A 26,104-nucleotide genomic window follows, 5' to 3' on the forward strand; every position below is an offset into this window, starting at 1 on the left:
TCCACCTCCACTACCAGTAAGCCTCCTGGTAGCTGGTAGATCGTGGTGCTCAGTTCGGACATTTTTAGCTCAGGGGTGGAACAGTTCAATGTTTCAGCTCCTTGCTCCTCGAATGTCAGGCAGAAGTGAAGCTCCTCTCTCTCGCTTCCTGTCCCTCCCTTTGCTGGCGAAGGCTCTCCTGATTGTCTCTCCTTGTGCCCCCTCCCTCTGGTGGAAACAAGAGGCGGGGCACTCCTTCTTTCAGTGTGATGTGGCCTGGTATGTTGGCCAGTCACAGCACAGGTGGGCTTTCGGCTTTCACGCCGCTCCGCTCCTCTTGCAGGGGATCTGGGTTTGGCGCCAAACCCCTGCACATTTCCCGCCACATTTCTCGTACAGTCTCGTTGCACGATTCACGTGCGTGCTCCAGGATTGGCGGGAATCGCCATTTTAGTTTGGCTGCTAACTGCTGGGCCGTAGATGGTGCGTTTGTCGCCATTTTGGATTCTTCTTTGCTCCGCGGAGCACATGTAGTGACGGCCGCCATCTTCGATGAGCCCACCACATGTAAATGTGCACTATTCTCAGTGTCTACGGTGTAACACGTTCCTAGACACTGACGGACCTCCACTTGCTCCTTAACACTCCCGGATGGTCTCTTCATGCTTTCTGACTGTTGTCCACTGATATGAGGTGGCATACCCCAGGCTAGGCAGAACTCCTTCTCTGTGCACGGTACTCGGTGACTGTTCCTGCAAGTGCTCTGTAGTGCGTTTTATGTGGGTGCTGGCTAGTGTACCGGGCATCTCCCTAAGTACGGGCGTCCCTACTTTTGGCCACTCATAGTGTGGGCCCTGGGCCATGGTCACTGGACAAGTTAACAGGCTAACCCCCCCAGTTGCCTCACACTATCTGCCTCAAGGGACTAGAACAGCTATAGCTAGGCACCCATCTTACGCCACCCTATTAGGGCACCCAGGGCGTACTGTGCGGGAGTCTCCGCTCCCCTAACTACCCCTGGTATGACATGCCCTACTTTCTCCAGCACTTGCACGGAGAGTGCACTTCACTCTTCCCGTTCTGCTTCGCTGAAAGCCTGTCCTGTTTCTGATCTCAGCAGCGCCTCCAAATGTAACCCATATCCCCCCCCCAGACACAGATGCCATATCTAGGGTGTAGTGAGGGCTGGCTACATGTGCTTTGGTGGTGCGTACCTGCCGGTAACAGGAGGGCCTGAGCTTCCCGCGGTGATGTTGGTGACACAGGACCAGGCTTCTGGGTTAGTTGCCTCCATTCTCTTAGTGATGCAGCGCCTCCATCCTCTATAACTTCCCAGGGATGTGGGGTAGGACCCTTATAGAAGAATAACCCTGGTCCCAGGGTGAATGCTCCAGAATCACACAGTCTTATGTAAAATCAGCAGTGTCTTTATTGTCTCTTATCTGGCATACAGCAGCAGTAGTACACGACAGGTCATATGCCAAGGCACTCCAAATGTACACCAGATCTCCTCCTCCTCTCCTCTCCTCCAGACTGTACTCCTGCAGGATGGTCTGTGGGGGGCCTCAATACCCCCAATGCCCACCTCAGAGGGTATCCTCTGGGTGGGGGTAGATTATCCCCCTTATCCCCTCAGTAGGGTGAGGGGCATTGGTCCACTCTAGCTCTGCTCACTCCCCAAACTCATAGGACCGTAGCCTCTCTCTTCTGGTCCCAGGGCATAACTTCTCTCATCCAACTCCCACATAACAAGAGACCCCACGTCCTCACAGGAACTGGCTACTAAATAGAGTCAGCCCCACCCCTCATGATGTCAACAGGACCTCCCCTCTGTCTCATGCCTGCAGCAGAGTCAGGGACCTGCATCTATCGCTCTGGGCAGGGCGTGAAGGGGGAAAACCCATGATTACTACTGGCGCCTGACCTTAACAGGACTTACCACAGTAGAAGAAAGATATATAGCCCGTTCTGTTTACAGGGGGCTACATTAGTATCACTGCTGTTGCTTTGGTAATGGACATAGCAGCTCAATATAATACCTGCTTAATGTCCGATATAACTGGATGCTATATATCCCGTTCTATAGGCAATTCATTGTAGGCTCTTCTGCAAAGTTGGGCCTTCCAGTTGACCTCTTGACCCTTTGCTTATTGTTCAAAGTAGGTTTCAGATTTGAATCCAATTTCTTTGTTGAAGAAAAACTTCTCCCCAGTAATGAAGCAAAGAACAAAATGTCATTAAAACCAGCAACGGCTTTCAATTGATTTAATGAAGTATTTCCGTTCCACCATGCTATAAAATAACATTTCCCTTTAATGTACCATACAGTGTTTAACTAAGAGAAGTGGGGAGGGAAATCAGGGCGTAATTAAGATATTTCATTGTACATGCCGCATTAATGAAATACGATTTGTATTAGCAATGTCTTAATTTAAGGGCATCCACCTTCAAGAGAGGCGATTAGGTGGCCGGATACAAAACAAATGCCAGTTTTGCCCTTAAAAGTTTAACCCTTTCATTGCTAGGTACTTCTACCATTGTTGCCCATTTTCGTTATCACGAATCCTCATTCAAATGAAGAACAAAAAAAAAACCCCTTTTAATATCGATCATTTAAGGTGCAATCCCTGATGCTCAACAAAAATTCTAATAAAGATATATATTTTTGCTTATCTGTGCTCTTTACACGCACTTGTTACGTTCTTTTTTAACATGCCGGCACTCCAGAGGTACCCGCTGTTAATGTGTAGTTTTATTTTCTGCCGTGTATAAGACGCCCGCTATTTAATAACATTAGAAGTTACGGTTTTGCTGTTTGTTGATTACATTGAAGCGATAAGATTTCTAAGGGCAAGTAAAGAGTGCTCCATATTTATGAGGGCACTTTCATTTCGTGCAACAATGACTGCACATTCGTTGGATGTAACGCAGGTGAACCGCAAGCGTGGGATGTAACACAAGCGTGGGAAGTAACGCAGGTGAACCGCAAGCGTGGGATGTAACGCAAGCGTGGGATGTAACGCAAGCGTGGGATGTAACGCAGGTGAACCGCAAGCGTGCGATGTAATGCAAGCGTGGGATGTAACGCAAGCGTGGGATGTAACGCAGGTGAACCGCAAGCGTGGGATGTAACGCAAGCGTGGGATGTAACGCAAGCGTGGGATGTAACGCAGGTGAACCGCAAGCGTGCGATGTAATGCAAGCGTGGGATGTAACGCAAGCGTGGGATGTAACGCAGGTGAACAGCAAGCATGGGATGTAATACAAGCGTGGGATGTAACGCAGGTGAACCGCAAGCGTGGGATGTAACGCAAGCGTGGGATGTAACGCAAGCGTGGGATGTAACGCAGGTGAACCGCAAGCGTGGGATGTAACGCAAGCGTGGGATGTAATGCAAGCGTGGGATGTAACGGAGATGAACTGCAATTTATAGGAATTTCAGAAGAATGGCCTTGAGTTTGTAGAATTTAATAGAGTCCAAGTACCTGCTTTAAATTGTAAGTGGCACAAAGTAATGTGGGTATCTGTGCACTCTGACCCAATCAGTAGCAGTCTTAGGGGCTTATTCTAGTGCAGGCGTTTAGATTCTTAAAGTCAAAGGGACGGAGGCATCACATCCGAATTATAAAGAATATAGTGAAAGTTGCAAAAGGGCAATCAAATTAGCAAACATCGATAATGACAAAAAGGATTGCAATAGAAAGTAAGATGAACCCTAAAACATTCTTTAAGTAACTTAGTAACAATAAGATTATACAATAACATGTAGGACTCTTTCAGTGTGAGATGGGTAGGAAGATTATTGGAGATAAGGAAAACGAAGAGTTATTAAACAAATTAATTGCCTCTGTGTTTACCAGGGATGAATCAGTTGAATAGCAGTGCCGCAGGAGGAAGACACAACCTCTATATTAACGAACAATTGGTTAACTGAGGAAGAAGTTCATAGGCAGCTTGATAAAATGAAAGTAAATAAGGCACCTGGCCCCGATGGCATACATCCAAGAGTTCTTAAGGAGCTAAATTCAGTAATAGCCAAATCATTACATTTAATATTCAAGGACTCCATTTCCACAGGCTCAGTACCACAAGATTGCCATAAAGCAGAAGTGGTTCCAATGTTTAAAAAAGAAGCTAGATCACAACCGGGGTATTACAGACCTGTAAGTCTAACATCAATAGTGAGGAAGCTACTTGAAGGTTTAGTACGGGATACTATTCAGGAATACCTAATGCAAAACAAAATTAGTAGTAGTAGTTAGTATGGATTTATGAAGGATAAGTCGTGCCAAAATAACGTTATTAATTTATTTGAGGAGGTAAGTAGGAACTTAGAACAGGGTAATGCAGTTGATGTGGTCTACTCAGATTTTGCAAAGGCTTTTGATCAGTTTCACACAAAGTTAGCGTACAAAATAAAGCAAATTGGACTCAGTAAAAATATTTGCACCTGGATTGAAAACTGTTTGAAGGCCAGACAACAGAGAGTTGTAATAAATGGAACTTTTTCACATTGGGCTAAAGTTGAGTGGAGTACCTCAGGGATTGGTACTGGGACCCCTGCTTTTTAACTTGTTTATTAATGACCTTGAGGTTGGCATAGAGAGAAAAGTCTCCATTTTTGCTGATGACACTAAATTGTGTAAGGTAATAGAATCAGAGCAGGATGTAATTTCTCTTCCGAAGGACTTGGAGAAACTGGAAACGTGGGCAGGTAGTTGAGGTTAAATACAGATACATGTAAGGTTATGCATTTGGGAAACAAGAATAAATAGATGATTTACAAATTAAATGGGGATAAATTAGGTGAATCCTTGATGGAGAAGGATTTAGGAGTGCTTGTAGACAGCAGGCTTAGCAATAGTGCCCAAAGTCATGCAGTAGCTGCAAAGGCAAACAAGACCTTATCTTGCATTAAACGGCAATGGATATAAGGGAAGTAAACATAATTATGCCCCTTTACAAAGCATTAGTAAGACCACACCTTGAATATGGAGTACAATTTTGGGCACCACTCCTTAGAAAAGACATTATGGATCTAGAGAGAGTGCAGAGAAGAGCCACCAAATTAATAAAGGGGATGGACAATCTAACTTATGAGGAGAGGCTAGCTAAATTAGATTTATTTACATTAGAAAAGAGGAGTCTAAGAGAGGATATAATAACTATATACAAATATATTTGGGGACAATACAAGGAGCTTTCAAAATGACTATTCATCCCAAGGGCAGTACAAAGGACTCAGGGGCCATCCCTTTAGGTTGGAGGAAAGGAGATTTCGCCAGCAACAAAGGAAAGGGTTCTTTACAGTAAGGGCAGTTACAATGTGGAATTCATTACCCATGGAGACTGTGATGGCAGATACAATAGATTTGTTCAAAAAAAGGTTGGACATCTTTATAGAAAGGAAAGGTATATAGGGATATACCAAATAAGTAAACATGGGAAGTATGTTGATCCAGGGATTAATCTGCCAATATTTGGAGTCAGGAAGGAATTTCTTTTTTCAATTATGAGATATCATTGGATGATATTTCACTGGGGTTTTTTGTTTGCCTTCTACTGGATCAATATACTGTAAGTACGGATATAGGATATAGGATAAAGTATCTGTCGTCTAAATTTAGCTTACGTTGAATTTGATGAACGTACGTCTTTTTTCAACCTCATCTACTATGTAAATCTGAGTGCATCATATGGGAATCGTTTGTTATAGTACTATTCCTGATAGCACCCCTCCATTTATTGAATAGCTGAGCAGGTATCTTTCCCTTTGAGTTTATGGATATAGAATAAGACCCTTAGAAGTGCTGTGGGAGGTCTACTACACACAATCATAAATAATTCAACGTGACCCATCACACAATAAAACTATAACTACTTCAACTTCAGCATCTTGCTCTGTGTGTTGGGCACAAAGATGCAAAGAGCACAATGTTTCTGGTGTCTAAGGCAGCGTCCATAGTGCAGGAGACGGCGCGAGCTACATAGCTCGCACCGAAAACAAACACTAGGGCGCCAATGCATTTGTGCATACACGCGCTACGGGGAGACTGGCGCTTCGCACTACAAACAAGTTTGTATGTCCCGCGCGATGCCCGGGTCACGTGAGCGGTTCGCCCAATGAGCGCAAACCAGTTCCGTGATGTCACGGCCGCGCCCCCCTACACGCCCCTGACACACCTCCCTGTCGCCTCTGGCTGCAGGACAGGAAACTCTCCTGCTGCAGGCAAGCGTGCGCTGCGCGGAAGCGGGCGCTTCCACTATAGCCGAGGCCTTAACTGCTTCATCAGGTCGTGATGTTGATATGATGTGAAGCAGGGCACACCCACCCCTGACAAAGGGCTTAGAACCCCGAAACGTTCTGCAGTTACCAGAGAGAGATTCTGACGTTGAAGCGTTATTACGGGACTGGTCGTGTTGAAATGTGTTTACGCTTTTATCTGCCACAAGCAGAACTCGGCGAAATCTACATTTGTGTTAACACCACCGAGTCACATGCGCACCAACAACGCACGAAACCCTGCGCATTACATTCAGTTGTGCTCGCATTATTTCATGTTGGTGCTATTCTACAAGACGCCTTCCGGACCGCAGGATCCATCACAGGCCATGTCTGCTAAACAGTGCTGGAAGGTGTCGTGTGGCATAGCACTGCTAAGTAGCCCCAGTCTCTGAGCGGCATGAATGATTACTGGAAAGCTGCAGATTTCTCCAGCAATACCAAAGCTGTTAACTCAGACTGCACTGTACAACTGATTCATATAGGAGAGCGTTTCTTCTGCTACTGATATCGTTTTCGTTAGTGCTGTTACCACATATATATTTAGTTTTGTGGTATTTATATACATCATTTTTTTTTTTGCATGGCTTGCCATGGAAAAGAAACGACTGAAATTAATTGGTCTGAGTATGTGCGACCCTGATAAGTTTGACCCTGCGGGTGGATGTCGGACAAATTTGGCAGACATACAAAAGTTTGTTAAGGGCCCACAGATTTCATAACCCTGAGGCAGATAAAAATAGAAGGAAGTGTTAATCTCTTCAGCACCCAGAAATGCTCCTTGACTTAACATTGAGCTGCATGGATATAGAATGTACGGTATGTTTGGCTGGGGGTAATAATCGGTGAGCCGGCATTCAGCCGGGCGTCAACATAAATCTTCCTCTACGTATGTGATCACAGCGCAACATACAGAGTTATTAATGCAAGGCATGGCGGCAGCAATACAGGACCGGCATTCCCCGGGGTGTGAACAAGCCCTGGCTGCAGCGCCCCAGTCACTGGAAGTGAATCTCACTCGGTGCAAGATAGTCTCTCTAATGGAATCGAGTCCCCCAATATATTAGAAGTATGGGATTCATTAATCAAAGTCAAACCAGGGCAAAAAAATGGTACCAAATGCATCGAGCAAAAACTATTTCCAATAGCTAAATCTGGTGTAGAGTTTTTGCCCCAGTTTTGCAGCTAGCTGACTTGGATAACATCTTACCCAAATAGATGAGCTGCTATTAAGGCGGTTTAGGACATTTGTTCGTGGCTGTTTTTGCCGCGACCAAATCTCTGACGGCGTCTTGCTGCTTCTTACCTTTGCTATTGATGCTAATGGCGAGAATAAACCCTAGTGAGAGACATTGTATAACCCGATATGTTTTTAACCCGTCCGAGGAGCCGTGCCCCCATGCGCCTTCTCAGCTCCTCAAACACATTTAGGATTTTCCCATGTTATTTTGTATTATGCTTGGAGTTATTTTTCCAACCCGAGTTTGTGCCGTGGAGCGCGTTGGGGCTTGTGCCATGGAGCGCGACGGGGATTGTGCCATGGAGCGCGACGGGGATTGTGCCATGGAGCGCGACGGGGTTTCGGCATCAAAGCAAAAGCAGGGAAATTTGGTGCAATTCTGGGTTTAAAAAAATTCACCTGATGTCTCAACAAAACTATCCAATTAATTATTTGATCAATATGGTACCCCGGAATTGCTCCCATATTGCCTTATACATTAACCCCTATGTATTCCTATGCAGGACCGCCAACAGAAGTATTTGGGCCCAGGACAAATGTAAAGAATGGGTCCCCCGCAAATATTATGACTTAATCACATTGGGTCTACTTTATCTGGCCATGTCTCTCCTCCCTCTCCCACCCTCATACCTCTCTCCTCCCTCTCCCCAACCTCATATCTCTCTCCTCCCCCTCATCTCTCTCCTCCCTCTCCCACCCCCTCATATCTCTCTCCTCCCCCCTCATATCTCTCCTCCCTCCCCCCCCTCGTATCTCTCTCCCCCTTGTATCTCTCTCCTCCCTCTCCCCCCTCATATCTCTCTTCTCCCTCTCATCTCTCTCCTCCCTCCCCCCCCTCGTATCTCTCTCCCCCCTCGTATCTCTCTCCTTCCTCTCCCCCCTCATATCTCTCTCCTCCCTCTCCCCCCTCATATCTCTCTTCTCCCTCTCCCCCTCATATCTCTCTCCTCCCTCATACCTCTCTCTTCCCTCTCCCACCCTCATATCTCTCCCCTCCCTCTCACCTTCATACCTCTCTCCTCCCTCTCACCCTCATATCTCTCTCCTCCCTTTCCACCCTCATATCTCTCTTCTCCCTCTCCCCCTCATATCTCTCTCCTCCCTCTCCCCCTCATATCTCTGTCCTCCCTCTCCCCATATCTCTCTCCTCCCTCTCCCCCTCATATCTCTCTTCTCACTCTCCCCCTCATATTTCTCCCCTCCCTCTCCCCCCCTCCCTTTTCCTCTAGTATCCTCTGCAATGTCTTTTTCTTTCCTTCCCCTAATGTGTTTCTCACTTAATCCCCTTATCTATCTCTTACCCCCAATGTCTCCCCCCACCCCCCTCTTTAACCTTCTTGATTTCCCCCAGTATGACTCTCTCCTCTCCCCCAGCATGTCTTTCTCTGCCCTCTCTTCCAAACATCTATCTCCCCCCCCTGCATATCTTTCTCCTTTCACCCTCAGCATGTCTCTCTCCCCCAGTCTCTCTTTCCTCCCCCCCCCCAGCAGCCAGTCTCTCTCACCCCAGCAGCCTGATTTTCGCTCTCTTCTCCTCCCCAGTATGACTTTCATTCCTTTCACCCTCAGCATGTCTTTCTCTCCCCTCTCTCCCAATCATCTCTCTCCTCTCCCCAACCACTCTCTGCCCCCAGTCTTCCTCTCCTCTCCCCCCACTAGCCTGCCTTCCTGTCTTCTATCCCAAGCATGTCTCACCCCCAAGCATGTCTGTCTCTCGCCTCTCCCCCAATCTGACTCTCTTCCCCGTCTTTCTCCTCCCACCCCCAACCAGCATGTTTCTCTCTCCACACTCCCCGCCCCCCCAGCATATGTCTTTCCCTCAACTCCCCCCCACCTATTATGGCTTTCCTTTATCCACTCCTCCCCCCGCATGTATCTCTCTCCTCCCCCCGCATGTATCTTTCTCCCCCCCCCGCATGTATCTTTCTCCCCCCCAGCATGTTTCTCTCTCCCACCCCCCACCCCAGCATGGCTTTCTCTCACCTCCCCCCCATCCCCTGCATGGCTTTCTCTCACCCCCCGCCCCCACCTAGTATGGCTTTCAATTATCCACCCCTCCCCCCACATGTATCTCTCTCCTCCCCCCGCATGTATCTTTCTCCCACCCGAGCATGGCTTTCTCTCACCTCCACCCCCTCCCCCCACACACCCAGCATGGCCTAACTCTCACCCCCCCCCCCACCCCGCATGTATCTCTCTATCCCCTGCTGCTCCTGAAGCAGCTGAACCCTGTTTTAATGTTAGTGTCGGCCCTTCTTGGAACCTTAGGAAAGTCATCCTGTCTCCCCTGCCTTCATCTTTGTGGGTTTATAAAGCAGTAACGTGTATGAATGAGCGAGACGGGCTCTTTTAATAACAAGTAACAGCCGTCTTGGGAAGTGCAGCTTCTGCCTGGTTTCATAATATTACCGTCCCGCGCCTCACCCGCAGGGATCCCAGGTACATTATTATATGTCCGTCCCGCGCCTCACCCGCAGGGATCCCAGGTACATTATTATATGAGCGTCCCGCGCCTCACCCGCAGGGATCCCAGGTACATTATTATATGACCGTCCCGCGCCTCACCCGCAGGGATCCCAGGTACATTATTATATGTCTGTCCCGCGCCTCACCCGCAGGGATCCCAGGTACATTATTATATGACCGTCCCGCGCCTCACCCGCAGGGATCCCAGGTACATTATTATATGAGCGTCCCGCGCCTCACCCGCAGGGATCCCAGGTACATTATTATATGTCCGTCCCGCGCCTCACCCGCAGGGATCCCAGGTACATTATTATATGACCGTCCCGCGCCTCACCCGCAGGGATCCCAGGTACATTATTATATGACCGAGCCGCGCCTCACCCGCAGGGATCCCAGGTACATTATTATATGAGCGTCCCGCGCCTCACCCGCAGGGATCCCAGGTACATTATTATATGACCGTCCCGCGCCTCACCCGCAGGGATCCCAGGTACATTATTATACGACCGTCCCGCGCCTCACCCGCAGGGATCCCAGGTACATTATTATATGAGCGTCCCGCGCCTCACCCGCAGGGATCCCAGGTACATTATTATATGAGCGTCCCGCGCCTCACCCGCAGGGATCCCAGGTACATTATTATATGAGCGTCCCGCGCCTCCCCCGCAGGGATCCCAGGTACATTATTATACGACCGTCCCGCGCCTCACCCGCAGGGATCCCAGGTACATTATTATTCGACCGTCCCGCGCCTCACCCGCAGGGATCCCAGGTACATTATTATACGACCGTGTCCCGCGCCTCACCCGCAGGGATCCCAGGTACATTATTATATGACCGTGTCCCGCGCCTCACCCGCAGGGATCCCAGGTACATTATTATATGACCGTCCCGCACCTCACCCGCAGGGATCCCAGGTACATTATTATATTACCGTCCCGCGCCTCACCCGCAGGGATCCCAGGTACATTATTATACGACCGTCCCGCGCCTCACCCGCAGGGATCCCAGGTACATTATTATATGACCGTCCCGCGCCTCACCCGCAGGGATCCCAGGTACATTATTATATGACCGTCCCGCGCCTCACCCGCAGGGATCCCAGGTACATTATTATATGACCGTCCCGCGCCTCACCCGCAGGGATCCCAGGTACATTATTATATGACCGTCCCGCGCCTCACCCGCAGGGATCCCAGGTACATTATTATATGACCGTCCCACGCCTCACCCGCAGGGATCCCAGGTACATTATTATATGAGCATCCCGCGCCTCACCCGCAGGGATCCCAGGTACATTATTATATGACCGTGTCCCGCGCCTCACCCGCAGGGATCCCAGGTACATTATTATATGACGTCCCGCGCCTCACCCGCAGGGATCCCAGGTACATTATTATATGACCGTCCCGCGCCTCACCCGCAGGGATCCCAGGTACATTATTATATGACCGTCCCGCGCCTCACCCGCAGGGATCCCAGGTACATTATTATATGACCGTCCCGCGCCTCACCCGCAGGGATCCCAGGTACATTATTATATGACCGTCCCGCGCCTCACCCGCAGGGATCCCAGGTACATTATTATATGACCGTCCCGCGCCTCACCCGCAGGGATCCCAGGTACATTATTATATGACCGTCCCGCGCCTCACCCGCAGGGATCCTAGGTACATTATTATATGACCGTCCCGCGCCTCACCCGCAGGGATCCCAGGTACATTATTATATGACCGTCCCGCGCCTCACCCGCAGGGATCCTAGGTACATTATTATATGACCGTTCCCGCGCCTCACCCGCAGGGATCCCAGGTACATTATTATATGACCGTGTCCCGCGCCTCACCCGCAGGGATCCCAGGTACATTATTATATGACCGTCCCGCGCCTCACCCGCAGGGATCCCAGGTACATTATTATATGACTGTCCCGCGCCTCACCCGCAGGGATCCCAGGTACATTATTATATGACCGTCCCGCGCCTCACCCGCAGGGATCCCAGGTACATTATTATATGACCGTCCCGCGCCTCACCCGCAGGGATCCCAGGTACATTATTATATGAGCGTCCCGCGCCTCACCCGCAGGGATCCCAGGTACATTATTATATGACCGTCCCGCGCCTCACCCGCAGGGATCCCAGGTACATTATTATATGAGCGTCCCGCGCCTCACCCGCAGGGATCCCAGGTACATTATTATATGACCGTCCCGCGCCTCACCCGCAGGGATCCCAGGTACATTATTATATGAGCGTCCCGCGCCTCACCCGCAGGGATCCCAGGGACATTATTATATGACCGTCCCGCGCCTCACCCGCAGGGATCCCAGGTACATTATTATACGACCGTCCCGCGCCTCACCCGCAGGGATCCCAGGTACATTATTATATGACTGTCCCGCGCCTCACCCGCAGGGATCCCAGGTACATTATTATATGACCGTCCCGCGCCTCACCCGCAGGGATCCCAGGTACATTATTATATGACCGTCCCGCGCCTCACCCGCAGGGATCCCAGGTACATTATTATATGAGCGTCCCGCGCCTCAGCCGCAGGGATCCCAGGTACATTAAAATATGAGCGTCCCGCGCCTCACCCGCAGGGATCCCATGTACATTATTATATGACCGTCCCACGCCTCACCCGCAGGGATCCCAGGTACATTATTATATGACCGTCCCGCGCCTCACCCGCAGGGATCCCAGGTACATTATTATATGACCGTCCCGCGCCTCATCCGCAGGGATCCCAGGTACATTATTATATGAGCGTCCCGCGCCTCACCCGCAGGGATCCCAGGTACATTATTATATGACCGTCCTGCGCCTCACCCGCAGGGATCCCAGGTACATTATTATATGACCGTCCCGCGCCTCACCCGCAGGGATCCTAGGTACATTATTATATGATCGTCCCGCGCCTCACCCGCAGGGATCCTAGGTACATTATTATATGACCGTCCCGCGCCTCACCCGCAGGGATCCTAGGTACATTATTATATGACCGTCCCGCGCCTCACCCGCAGGGATCCCAGGTACATTATTATATGACCGTCCCGCGCCTCAGCCGCAGGGATCCCAGGTACATTATTATACGACCGTCCCGCGCCTCACCCGCAGGGATCCCAGGTACATTATTATATGAGCGTCCCGTGCCTCACCCGCAGGGATCCCAGGTACATTATTATATGACCGTCCCGCGCCTCACCCGCAGGGATCCTAGGTACATTATTATATGACCGTCCCGCGCCTCACCCGCAGGGATCCCAGGTACATTATTATATGACCGTCCCGCGCCTCACCCGCAGGGATCCCAGGTACATTATTATATGACCGTGTCCCGTGCCTTACCCGCAGGGATCCCAGGTACATTATTATATGAGCGTCCCGCTCCTCACCCGCAGGGGTCCCAGGTAGATTATTATATGACCGTCCCGCGCCTCACCTGCAGGGATCCCAGGTACATTATTATATGACCGTCCCGCGCCTCACGCGCAGGGATCCCAGGTACATTATTATATGGCCGACCCGCGCCTCACGCGCAGGGATCCCAGGTACATTCCCTTAATAATACAACTATTCAATACAAGGGACCATCTATATATAAATGCTTGGTCAATATTTTATTCAATGTGCGTATCTCCACAGTCAGCACATTAGATTGTAAGATTAGGCAGGGACTCATTATTCCGGCAAAATTCTATATACAGAGCTGTGTACACTGTCCACGTATTCAAAAACAATTATTATTCTGAAAGCGTGTGCAGAAAACGGTTTAGTACAGGGGCCTAGGGCTGCCAGGTGTCCAGTATTAATCTGCACTGTCCTGTATTTGGACCTCTGTCCAGTAAAAAGTGAGAGGTAATACTGGACATGTATGTGTATACCGGTATTACCTCTCTGGGCGTGTATGTGTATACCGGTATTACCTCTCTGGGCGTGTATGTGTATACCGGTATTACCTCTCTGGGCGTGTATGTGTATACCGGTATTACCTCTCTGGGCGTGTATGTGTAAATCGGTATTACCTCTCTGGGCGTGTATGTGTATAGCGGTATAACCTCTCTGGGCGTGTATGTGTATACCGGTATTACCTCTCTGGGTGTGTATGTGTATACCGGTATTACCTCTCTGGGTGTGTATGTGTATACCGGTATTACCTCTCTGGGCGTGTATGTGTATACCGGTATAACCTCTCTGGGCGTGTATGTGTATACCGGTATTACCTCTCTGGGCGTGTATGTGTATACCGGTATTACCTCTCTGGGCGTGTATGTGTATACCGGTATTACCTCTCTGGGCGTGTATGTGTATACCGGTATTACCTCTCTGGGCGTGTATGTGTATACCGGTATTACCTCTCTGGGCGTGTATGTGTATACCGGTATTACCTCTCTGGGTGTGTATGTGTATACCGGTATTACCTCTCTGGGCGTGTATGTGTATACCGGTATTACCTCTCTGGGCGTGTATGTGTATACCGGTATTACCTCTCTGGGCGTGTATGTGTATACCGGTATTACCTCTCTGGGCGTGTATGTGTATACCGGTATTACCTCTCTGGGCGTGTATGTGTATACCGGTATTACCTCTCTGGGCGTGTATGTGTATACCGGTATTACCTCTCTGGGCGTGTATGTGTATACCGGTATTACCTCTCTGGGCGTGTATGTGTATACCGGTATTACCTCTCTGGGCGTGTATGTGTATACCGGTATTACCTCTCTGGGCGTGTATGTGTATACCGGTATTACCTCTCTGGGCGTGTATGTGTATACCGGTATTACCTCTCTGGGAGTGTATGTGTATACCGGTATTACCTCTCTGGGCGTGTATGTGTATACCGGTATTACCTCTCTGGGAGTGTATGTGTATACCGGTATTACCTCTCTGGGCGTGTATGTGTATACCGGTATTACCTCTCTGGGCGTGTATGTGTATACAGGTATTACCTCTCTGGGCGTGTATGTGTATACCGGTATTACCTCTCTGGGCGTGTATGTGTATACCGGTATTACCTCTCTGGGCGTGTATGTGTATACCGGTATTACCTCTCTGGGCGTGTATGTGTATACCGGTATTACCTCTCTGGGCGTGTATGTGTATACCGGTATTACCTCTCTGGGCGTGTATGTGTATACCGGTATTACCTCTCTGGGCGTGTATGTGTATACCGGTATTACCTCTCTGGGCGTGTATGTGTATACCGGTATTACCTCTCTGGGCGTGTATGTGTATACCGGTATTACCTCTCTGGGCGTGTATGTGTATACCGGTATTACCTCTCTGGGCGTGTATGTGTATACCGGTATTACCTCTCTGGGCGTGTATGTGTATACCGGTATTACCTCTCTGGGCGTGTATGTGTATGCCGGTATAACCTCTCTGGGCGTGTATGTGTATACCGGTATTACCTCTCTGGGCGTGTATGTGTATACCGGTATTACCTCTCTGGGCCTGTATGTGTATACCGGTATTACCTCTCTGGGCGTTGTGACATAGTCCAAAGATGTTAGGCAGCTTTCTGCCCCATTTAAGGTCAGAAAGTGCAGGAATAGTTAAAAATGATCCTTTCCACAGCTTCCCATTAACTCAGGCAGCTGGATGGAAAATCCAGACCACAGATTACAATGGCTCTAGTTCTCCCTCACCTGCTCTTCTAATCACATGCACAGGTATTTAGAGCAGAGAGGTTTTGCATTTCACTCTCTCTCCTTAGAGCCTGGAGGTATCGCTGCTCCCCGGAATCCAGTTCGGGGTGGACGGCCCCTCCAAGTATCACAGTACCAGAGGTTTTGCCTGGACACTTGGGACCGAGTTCCCACCACGAACAGCTAAGACAAAACAAATGTTGATTGCTGTTGCTAAAAGACTGTGCTGTATCTAGTGACCCTAAATAAGAGAGCATTGTTTTAAGCTGGGGAACCAGGTTAGTTGGCCAGCAGCTGTTAGAGAGACTGATTCTGATGTGTAGTTAGATGCCTGAAAGGGATAGGATTTTGTTTATATGATTTTGGTTTTATTTCTTAAAAATAACAGTGTGGGAAATACTGTAACACTGAAATGAGTGAACTGCTGAATGAAAGTATCTGAGTACCTCTAATCTACACTTGTTAAAGCTGCAGTACCTTACTTGGATGAAAATAAAGCAGGCAGAAGCCTGAGTTAAGCAGCATAATACTTTGCATGATCCTGTTTTTTGTATAACTAACCCTAGAAGACTGTGTCGGGAAGAACCCAGACAGACGTCAGCGCTACAAAAGAGGGGCGTTTGTCACATATGGTGGAGAATGCGGGTCGACACTAAAAGTCTGTGGGTTTGCAAATAAATGCGGGGGTTTAAAATGGCCGCCCAGCTGAACTAAAGTACAGATGCTATGAGTGAAGTCTGTCCCACTGTGTATATCAGTTGTGCTTCTAGCATACACAGAGAATGTGCGAGATGTGGATGCAATAGCACCCTGAACCCAAACAGAAAACCAAAATGTTTTGCTGAAGAAAAAAATTTTTTTTTTGCATCTAGCAAGTGCTGTTTGTAAAGCTAATGCCTTTTGCTGAAGTGAGTGAATTTGCAGCTAGCAAGTGCTGTATGTAAGTTGCTGAAGTGAGTGAAATTGCAGCTAGCAAATTGTCCCTGCCGGGTTTCTAAAATGGCCCTAGAAGACTGTGTCGGGAAGAACCCAGACAGACGTCAGCGCTACAAAAGAGGGGCGTTTGTCACAGCGTGTATGTGTATACCGGTGTTACCTCTCTGGGCGTGTACGTGTATACCGGTATTACCTCTCTGGGCGTGTACGTGTATACCGGTATTACCTCTCTGGGCGTGTACGTGTATACCGGTATTAACTCTCTGGGTGTGTATGTGTATACAGGTATTACCTCTCTGGGCGTGTACGTGTATACCGGTATTATCTCTCTGGGCGTGTATGTGTATACCGGTATTACCTCTCTGGGCGTGTATGTGTATACCGGTATTACCTCTCTGGGCGTGTATGTGTATACCGGTATTACCTCTGGGCGTGTATGTGTATTCCGGTATTACCTCTCTGGGCGTGTATGTGTATACCGGTATTGCCTCTCTGGGCGTGTATGTGTATACAGGTATTACCTCTCTGGGCGTGTATGTGTATACCGGTATTACCTCTCTGGGCGTGTATGTGTATACCGGTATTACCTCTCTGGGCGTGTATGTGTATACCGGGATTACCTCTCTGGGCGTGTATGTGTATTCCGGTATTACCTCTCTGGGCGTGTATGTGTATACCGGTATTACCTCTCTGGGCGTGTATGTGTATACCGGTATTACCTCTCTGGGCGTGTATGTGTATACCGGTATTACCTCTCTAGGCGTGTATGTGTATAGCGGTATTACCTCTCTGGGCGTGTATGTGTATACCGGTATTTCCTCTCTGGGCGTGTATGTGTATACCGGTATTACCTCTCTGGGCGTGTATGTGTATACCGGTATTACCTCTCTGGGCGTGTATGTGTATACCGGTATTACCTCTCTGGGCGTGTATGTGTATAGCGGTATTACCTCTCTGGGCGTGTATGTGTATACCGGTATTAACTCTCTGGGCGTGTATGTGTATACAGGTATTACCTCTCTGGGTGTGTATGTGTATACCGGTATTACCTCTCTGGGCGTGTATGTGTATACCGGTATTACCTCTCTGGGCGTGTATGTGTATACCGGTATTACCTCTCTGGGCGTGTATGTGTATACCGGTATTACCTCTCTGGGCGTGTATGTGTATACCGGTATTACCTCTCTGGGCGTGTATGTGTATACCGGTATTACCTCTCTGGGCGTGTATGTGTATACCGGTATTACCTCTCTGGGCGTGTATGTGTATACCGGTATTACCTCTCTGGGTGTGTATGTGTATACCGGTATTACCTCTCTGGGTGTGTATGTTTACACTGGTATTACCTCTCTGGGTGTGTATGTGTATACCGGTATTACCTCTCTGGGAGTGTATGTGTATACCGGTATTACCTCTCTGGGCGTGTATGTATATACCGGTATTACCTCTTTGGGCGTGTATGTGTATACCGGTATTACCTCTCTGGGCGTGTACGTGTATACCGGTATTACCTCTCTGGGTGTGTATGTGTATACAGGTATTACCTCTCTGGGCGTGTATGTGTATACCGGTATTACCTCTCTGGGTGTGTATGTGTATACTGGTATTACCTCTCTGGGCGTGTATGTGTATACCAGTATTACCTCTCTGGGCGTGTATGTATATACTGGTATTACCTCTCTGGGCGTGTATGTGTATACCAGTATTACCTCTCTGGGCGTGTATGTGTATACCGGTATTACCTCTCTGGGCGTGTATGTGTATACCGGTATTACCTCTCTGGGCGTGTATGTGTATACCGGTATTACCTCTCTGGGCGTGTATGTATATACTGGTATTACCTCTCTGGGCGTGTATGTGTATACCAGTATTACCTCTCTGGACGTGTATGTATATACCGGTATTACCTCTCTGGACATAGAGACCTGGCCGGCTTGGGGGGGCCATGAGATTTCCCTGGGCAGGAAGAGAGCAGGGCTGTTGATAGGGGGCTGAGCACATTCCTCCATCCTGATTGGCTGCATTACCCAACAGCAGCCAATCAGGAGGAGGTGTTAGGAGCCCGGGGGTTGATCGAAGGATTGGAGGAAACAGCATGGAGTGGAGAGAGGTGTGTATGTGTGCGCCTCGTGCGTGTTGCACTTTTCACCATTGTGTCCAGTATTTTTGGAGAAGCCGCCTAGCAACCCTAACAGGGACAGATGTAGCCAAGGTTTGTTCCCATGCTGGCACGTAATGGTGGGATATTCTGTGGTATACAGTATGTCATCATCATTACCATCATTTATTTATTTTTAAAGTACATACAGGTCTCCACTTTAAGGGGCTTCACAATACTTTACAGTCAGTTTGGGAACAACTACAATGAAATACAATTATTTTGTTTCAAATGAGACTGACCGGCAAAGTCAGAACTATTATTATTATTATTATTATTATTATTATTATAATAACGCTCCAACATATTCTGTAGCGTAATTTCAATTGTATGGAAAATGTGTGATATTCTGTATTATGAGGGGGAGCAATAATCATGGCTACCCCTATACAATATAGGGGATCAGAGCACAAGAGATGTATGGCAATGATTGGAGAAGGGACCCTTTGCCTAAAGAGGCATTTTGCGTGTTTTTGTTATATTAATAGATTTGGAGCAGGTATACTTACCTGGGAAGGGAGTGCTGGTAGCAGCCCCAATGGGGCTAGTCGGGGCTATCGATATGGTGGCTCAAATGTCCTGAGGCCTGCAGGCCAATAGGAAGCCGTGATGTCATCCTTTGTGTCTCCCTTTTGGCCCACATGACACAGAAGCTTTAAACTGCACAGAGATACCGGCCACACGGGGGTAATTATCTCAGGGAGCAGGGGCCCAATGTGGTTCCACCCCGGGGACACCCTACTTCAAACCTATTAAAAAAAACAAAGGTGTCGCCAGGAGTGCTGCTTTAGGCTGCCCTTATAGCGCCGTCGCCGGCACTATAACCGTTGCTTTAATCTAGGCAAGAGTTTCCAACTGGACATTGTCCGGGAAATATACTTAAGCAGCCTGCCGTCTGCCCACCTCTAACCAAACCACAGGTGTACAGAGATAAATACAGAGCAATGTCGGGCTTTCAGGGTAAAATGCAAAGGGTCGGCCCACAGACGCTTCCCTTGGGATTTATAAAGGTCTCTGGGGGTTGCAATTAAATGTGAGAACAGATGGTCAAAGCTTAGCTACAAGGGATATGTCCGTTAAAGATTCCCGGTGCCAGCCCAGTGAGAGATCGCCTCAATATAAAGAAGTCTGGACATCAGTCAGATAATGTGTGTGGTTCAAGCTGCCACAGACGATGAACATTAAGCCTGAAGGCTGCCGTGGTGTAAAGAGAGAAGCTGAGTGCGGAGAAGGAAATTCTGCCACCTGTCAATGTTCTCACCCCCCCCCCCCCCCTACGGCTTGGCTTCAGTGCCGGGCACTCTAGCTTAGTGACAGAGACTCCCACAAGTCCAGTTCTCCTGCGATACCTACATCCCCTCTCCTTACCTGAAACAGCGACATGGGTGGCATCACCTGGGAGGATCTATAGGGGAACACCTATCCTCCCTGTGCAGCCTCCACCCTGGTCCTACAAGATAGACTAGACACCTGACTAGTACCAAGAAAGGTAAGGGGAATTTCTCTGTGTGTCAGAAATGTATCATGTGTTCAGATCATTGTATGTTGGGGGTGTATAGAATTATTAGGACATGGGAGAAAACTATATAAACATAAAGATGTATTCATGTTGATAAAATAAGTATTCTTATGTCAAAGCAAATGGAGTCAGCAATGTAAACAGCTACTTTCTGTAAGGGTTAATTAACGCATACATATTCATAGAGCAGCCTTATATCCATGCAAACATTAAGCAAGTAACAGTAGCGGTGAGGGAGAAAATAAGCACGCATATATGTAACAAAATATGTTATGATATATTATCCTGCAGGAGAGATTTGTGTCACGGGCTTGGGGGTGATGACACATTTAAGGAGGAGTTAGTTTTGCTGGGGGTGATGTCTCAACGGACAGAAAGTGCAAATAGAAGTTTGTTATTACATGTTCCTCCATTTTCTGCGTTCTTCAAATATATGAAAGGGTTTCTTACATCTGACGCAAATTGTTGGCGAGAAACGTTTATACTGCCTGAGACCTGGCGCATTTTTTGGACACATACAGGATAGTGACGCACGGAGATGCTGAATATGATACATCTCATTATAATGTGCGCATCATATAACTCATTCTACCGACACTCCTCAAACCGCAAGCTGGCGCAAACACAACGTCTAACAAAGACTTTGATACATTGCCATAAAGACGCAAGATGAAAATGACACAATATGCATTCCAAACTTGTCTGGTTACATCACACCCGTAGTGTCTTATTACGTTGTCACGAGAGTCTTGTGAAAGACCCACCTTAAGACACACTTGCTTAAAGAAGCATATGAGTAGCACCGTGGCTAATACTATACACGATACATAAACCTTGGTCCCCTGCAGAAGCACTTACCTGAATGCTCTCCTACTGTCTCTGTACGTTCTCCCCACCAATTAGATTGTAAGCTCCTCGGAGCAGGGACTCCTCTTCCTAAATGTTACTTTTATGTTTGAAGCACTTATTCCCTTGACCTGTTATTTGTATTATTTGTTATTTATATGATTGTCACGTGTAGTACTAAAGTGAAGCGCTATGTACACTAATGGCGCTATATAAATAAAGACATACATACATACATACAAATTACAGCTGAAAGCAACTCTCACAACCCCCGCAGCCCCCCACATGTTGTTCTTATTGGCCATGCAGTGATCATTAGCTCTCAAATTATTCTTGTTATTATTATTATTTATTCAGTGCCAACCATGTTCACAGCACATCACAGAATTACATGCAGACCAATCACAATGCAGGGATCATTGTACAGTGGGTTATACAATGCAGGGATCATTGTACAGTGGGTTATACAATGCAGGGATCATTGTACAGTGGGTTATACAATGCAGGGATCATTGTACAGTGGGTTATACAATGCAGGGATCATTGTACAGTGGGTTATACAATGCAGGGATCATTGTACAGTGGGTTATACAATGCAGGGATCATTGTACAGTGGGTTATACAATGCAGGGAATTGAGCCCCACACAACAAATAAGTAGAAATTGGCAGTAATGAATACTTCAACCGAAAAGCTTACACTCTAGGTATTGTTGTTTATTTAGAAAACTATACTAAGTGTCATTGTATTTGCAATCTTGTGATCCTTTGCAGCTTTGTAATGCATAGTAACACCTTATTAAAATTACATGTAAGGAGATTAATAACACTAATGCATTGTGATCTCTTCAAAAGCATGAATTACCCAGATAAATCCGCACCTTCAAAGAGGGCTTTAGGCATCAACATGTGTAACCCTCTTGCTGGCAGTGAAGGGATTAATACATCATTTGTGCCTATTGTGCAGCAGTGTAACTGTGCAGATAAACCTGCCGTTCCATAACTCGTTACTGAGTAAGCGGATTTTGATATGCTCCCTTCACACTGTGTGGCTCCAGTATTTTGTAGGCATTTGATTACAGAGCAGTTGGATAATAAGTAACCTGAGGCAGATAGAAGGTAGAATATTGCTGACACATGTCCTAATGAAGCAGCACATCTTCCTTAGGGATGGAGCTGTATAAACTGTTCTCTGAAGACACTGGAGACAGCGATGCCACTTACTTCTGTCTCACCTTCTCTATGCAGTTTTACTCACTCTACAATTTTACAGCAAGGGGCTGAGTACTGGAGGTGCCGCTGGGGAATCCTAAAATAACCACGGCGCAGTAACCTCGGGGGTGGGAAGATGCAGGCTGCTGGTGCACTGGGCAAGCGTCCCACACCAGAAGCTCGGCTACTTGTAATGCTACGGGCTCCTAGTGGTACAGAGGGCAAACTGAGGGCAGAACGCCCTTTCTTTAAAGGTTGGGCTAACCATGGCAGGGGTGGCCAACTCCAGTGCTCAGGTCTTCAGGCTATCCCTGCTTCAGCACAGGTGGCCCAGTCAAAGACTGCACCAACTGTGCTGAAGCAAGTACTGATTGAGCCACCTGTGCTGAAGCAGGGATAAACACACATATTCCCAGATAGCTCAAACTCCTACATCCACCACATCATGAATATATATTTATGCCAAAATGAGTGCTACTGAGCGTGGCAATTGTATACAACAAGAGACAGGGGTGCCCAATGCTACATCCAATTGACAAAACATATATGGTATGAGTATAAAGTTTAAATACTTGAATAATAATAGTAATTACTTGTTTTTTTTAGTTAAACCCTTTGGCCAAAGCGTCGTAAGCCTGCATACCAACGTCAAGGTATAACCAAAAATGCAGGTCCTAACACTAAAACTGTGAACCCTTCCTGTTACCTCTGTATGAGGGGAAGGAACTGCAGTGAGTCCTGTCCATTCAGCAAGTTGCCAGAACCTCCCAAGTTAAAAAGGTGGGGAGGGGGGAGCTCTGGGGGGTGGTGCCACCTAACCTCCACGACCCTTTGGCCAAAGGGTTTAACTAATAAAGCAAGTAATTATTATTATTATTCAAGTATTTAAACTTTATACTCATTACCATATATGTTTTGTCAATTTGATGTAGCATTGGGCACACCTGTCTTCTGTAGTATACAATTGCCACGTTCAGTAGCACTCATTTTGCATAAATATATATTCATGATGTGGTGGGTGTGGGAGTTTGAGCTATCTGGGAATGTCTGTGTTAATCAATTTCTGACGGGTAACAGTCTCTGGAGGTTAGGTGGCACCGCCCCCCAGAGCTCGCCCCTCCCCACCTTTTTAACTTGGGAGGTTCTGGCTATTTGCTGAATGGACAGGACTCACTGAAGTTCCTTCCCCTCATACAGCGGTAACAGGAAGGGTTCACAGTTTTAGTGTTAGGACCTGCATTTTTGGTTTACCTTGACGTTGGTATGCAGGCTTACGACGCTTTGGCCAAAGGGTTTAACTAAAAAACCAAGTAATTACTATTATTATTCAAGTATTTAAACTTTATACTCATTACCATATATGTTTTGTCAATTTGATGTAGCATTGGGCACCCCTGTCATCTGCTGAAGCAGGGATACCCTGACTTGTTGGTGGCCCTTGAGGACTGGATCTGGCCATTCCTGACCTATGGCACAATAGAGTTACTTACTCTTGTGATGATGTAAAAGTGCGTCCTAAGGTGTCGCCATTTCATTCAATCCCATACACTGCCTACACTTTGTGCATCTATTACTCTAACAAAAAAGGAGAAGGTGATGTGTGTTATTTGATGAAACGCATTCACTTTAGTGACAGATGAGTGAGCAATGAACCACTTTTCATGGCTCCAAATGGATTCAACCAGTGAGGCTTACCATGCTTCATTACTAAGACTCTGTAAGTGAGCAAAGATCTTTAAATCCAATATATTTAAAACAGTTTTAGCAGGAGAATAGGTTACCTGTGGTTTAACCCAGAACAGAAATAATAGGTTTGTATATTGAGTATACTGGTACTGTATCTTTTAACTTTGAACATAGGAGTTCAAATACTAGATTTGGGTACATTGTTTTTCGGTTACAGCCTTGCCTCTACGAGTAGAGTTATAGGGGATTGTGGGCCAGTCACATTATCATTATTCAATTGTTATTGGGAATATTATTCCCTTGTGCCATCGGAGGTTTCAGTGTACATCAGATTTCTACAATGCAGCGGAATGCCTCTAAAGTGTGTATATATAAAGGGATACAGAACTATCTAAAATATGCTATACAAACAAATCATTTGCCCTATTAGATTAGGTCCGTTGGCCCCATGATAAGAAGAACAGTCTGCACCATTACTAGATGTATATCACCAATTCCCCATTAACACCGTGACTACCTAACCACACTGGACTGAGGGCTGGGGACAGGTCACATGCATAACAACTCCCCACGTCTTCTGGCTGAGAGCTCGGTGCTGTAGACCCCAGGACTATTCTCCTATAGAGAATATTCATTGAGTCATCCATGGCCAACTTGTGAGTAACTTTTGTAATGGGTTTATTGGGAAGGAGGTGAGCTAAGTACCACCGCTAATATCCTTTCATTCTCTCATCACTTATGTGGAGGAGAATCATTTAAGCCGCAATGCGAGCGTGCACGTCTCACGCTGCGGAGATGAAAGCAGATGGTATCAGCCGGGCACTAACGCATTTGTACCATTATTTATGTCACTCGATTGAAGCTAAAAATAACAGCAGCTGCCCAATCTCCTGCCGCATGCAAAGCCAGAGTTTCTCGCCTGCTTTTCCTACACGGCTTTACTGCAGGGCTGCCATTTAAGCAGAAATACGAGGCTTCGTCAGGGTAAAGGTTTACGGAGGTGTCCTTGGGGAAACTGGCTGTATAAAGGTCTTCTTTATTCTGAAGTGTAGAGAGTGAAGAACCATTGTGTTTGTTCCAAGGAAAGAGCTACCAGGGGCATAGGCAGAACATTTAACTTTACCAAGATAACAGGTGGGTCAAATGATCTATAACATACAAGCACTGGGGAAAAAGTAACAAATTGCAGCATTTGCTTAAATTTGATTGTTCTTTTCTGCACGCTGCAGTGCAGGAAAAACTAGAGCAGATTCATTTAGTTTGTTGAATTTAAATACGTTTTTTCTTAGGTGGCAGAAGAAGAAACTCAGGACCGAATTTACTAAGTAGGGCTTTGCCATAAGACACTTGAATGGCCATAAAGTTTCTTATAGCTTAAAAAAAGTCTCTTGCTGGGGACAGGAAAAGACTGGGGCAAACTTGTGAGTCTCCAAAGCACAAACCTGATGCTCACATGGTGGTTCCCTGGTTACAGGTTTCCAAAATCAATGGGTTGTCCCTTTGAAACAATGGCAAATTAGATGACTCATTTACACTGAAGGTGAATTGGGTCTAATAGTTGAAGATCAAAAGAGACCAAGGTAGGTCTGTGCATTGTGAGGGAACAGAGGGAAAGGTATAGGCAATATGGGATTGGGGATGAAATAATATTGCAGAACATGATCAGGTGGCTTACAGTACTGTATGTCCCTCAGGGCAGACCAGCAGAGCTCACATTCAGTCTGCTTTTTTTAAGTTGTTTTCAATTATTTAGCTTGTTTTTTTTAATTAAAAATTACATTCAGTCCCTCTCAGAGATTACAGACATGAAGATTTTGATTGCTAAACTAAAGGACAAACAGGTGTATCGCTTTATAGATCGCTCAATTATTCAAAATGCCGATAATGTTAAACCTCAAATATAGATGTTTTCTCTACAAGATAACGCCGTACGATGTAATGTTCCCACTGTATAGGGATAACCTGTATGTCTCTGAAAACACAATAAAAAAGACTGAAACAAAAAAAATAACATTCAGTTTCTAGAAGTAATAAGAACAACTCTGAGGCCGAGTCCATAGAAGGACAGGCCGCGCTGAGCCGTGCGGACGCTCCGCGCTGAGCCCCTGCATCCTCAATGAGGATGCCTT

At 47.1% G+C, this 26,104-nt stretch overlaps 1 protein-coding gene across 5 annotated transcripts in view; it reads left to right on the forward strand.

Moving 5' to 3' along the window:
• NOS1 (nitric oxide synthase 1) overlaps positions 1–26,104 on the forward strand; it is a 197,413-nt gene that overhangs the window by 20,908 nt on the left and 150,401 nt on the right. Inside the window, exon 1 of one of the 5 annotated variants that reach the window (XM_075568105.1) lies at positions 19,851–20,203. The exons of 3 other annotated variants lie outside the window; for them this stretch is intronic. The gene's annotated coding sequence lies outside the window, so the exon portion shown is untranslated. Of the gene's footprint in view, positions 1–19,850; positions 20,204–26,104 lie in introns of those variants that run through there. One more of the 5 variants, XM_075568099.1, reaches the window with a different exon arrangement.

The sequence above is a fragment of the Ascaphus truei genome, chromosome 13, assembly GCF_040206685.1.
Source record: "Ascaphus truei isolate aAscTru1 chromosome 13, aAscTru1.hap1, whole genome shotgun sequence".
In the NCBI taxonomy this organism is placed as follows: domain Eukaryota; kingdom Metazoa; phylum Chordata; class Amphibia; order Anura; family Ascaphidae; genus Ascaphus; species Ascaphus truei.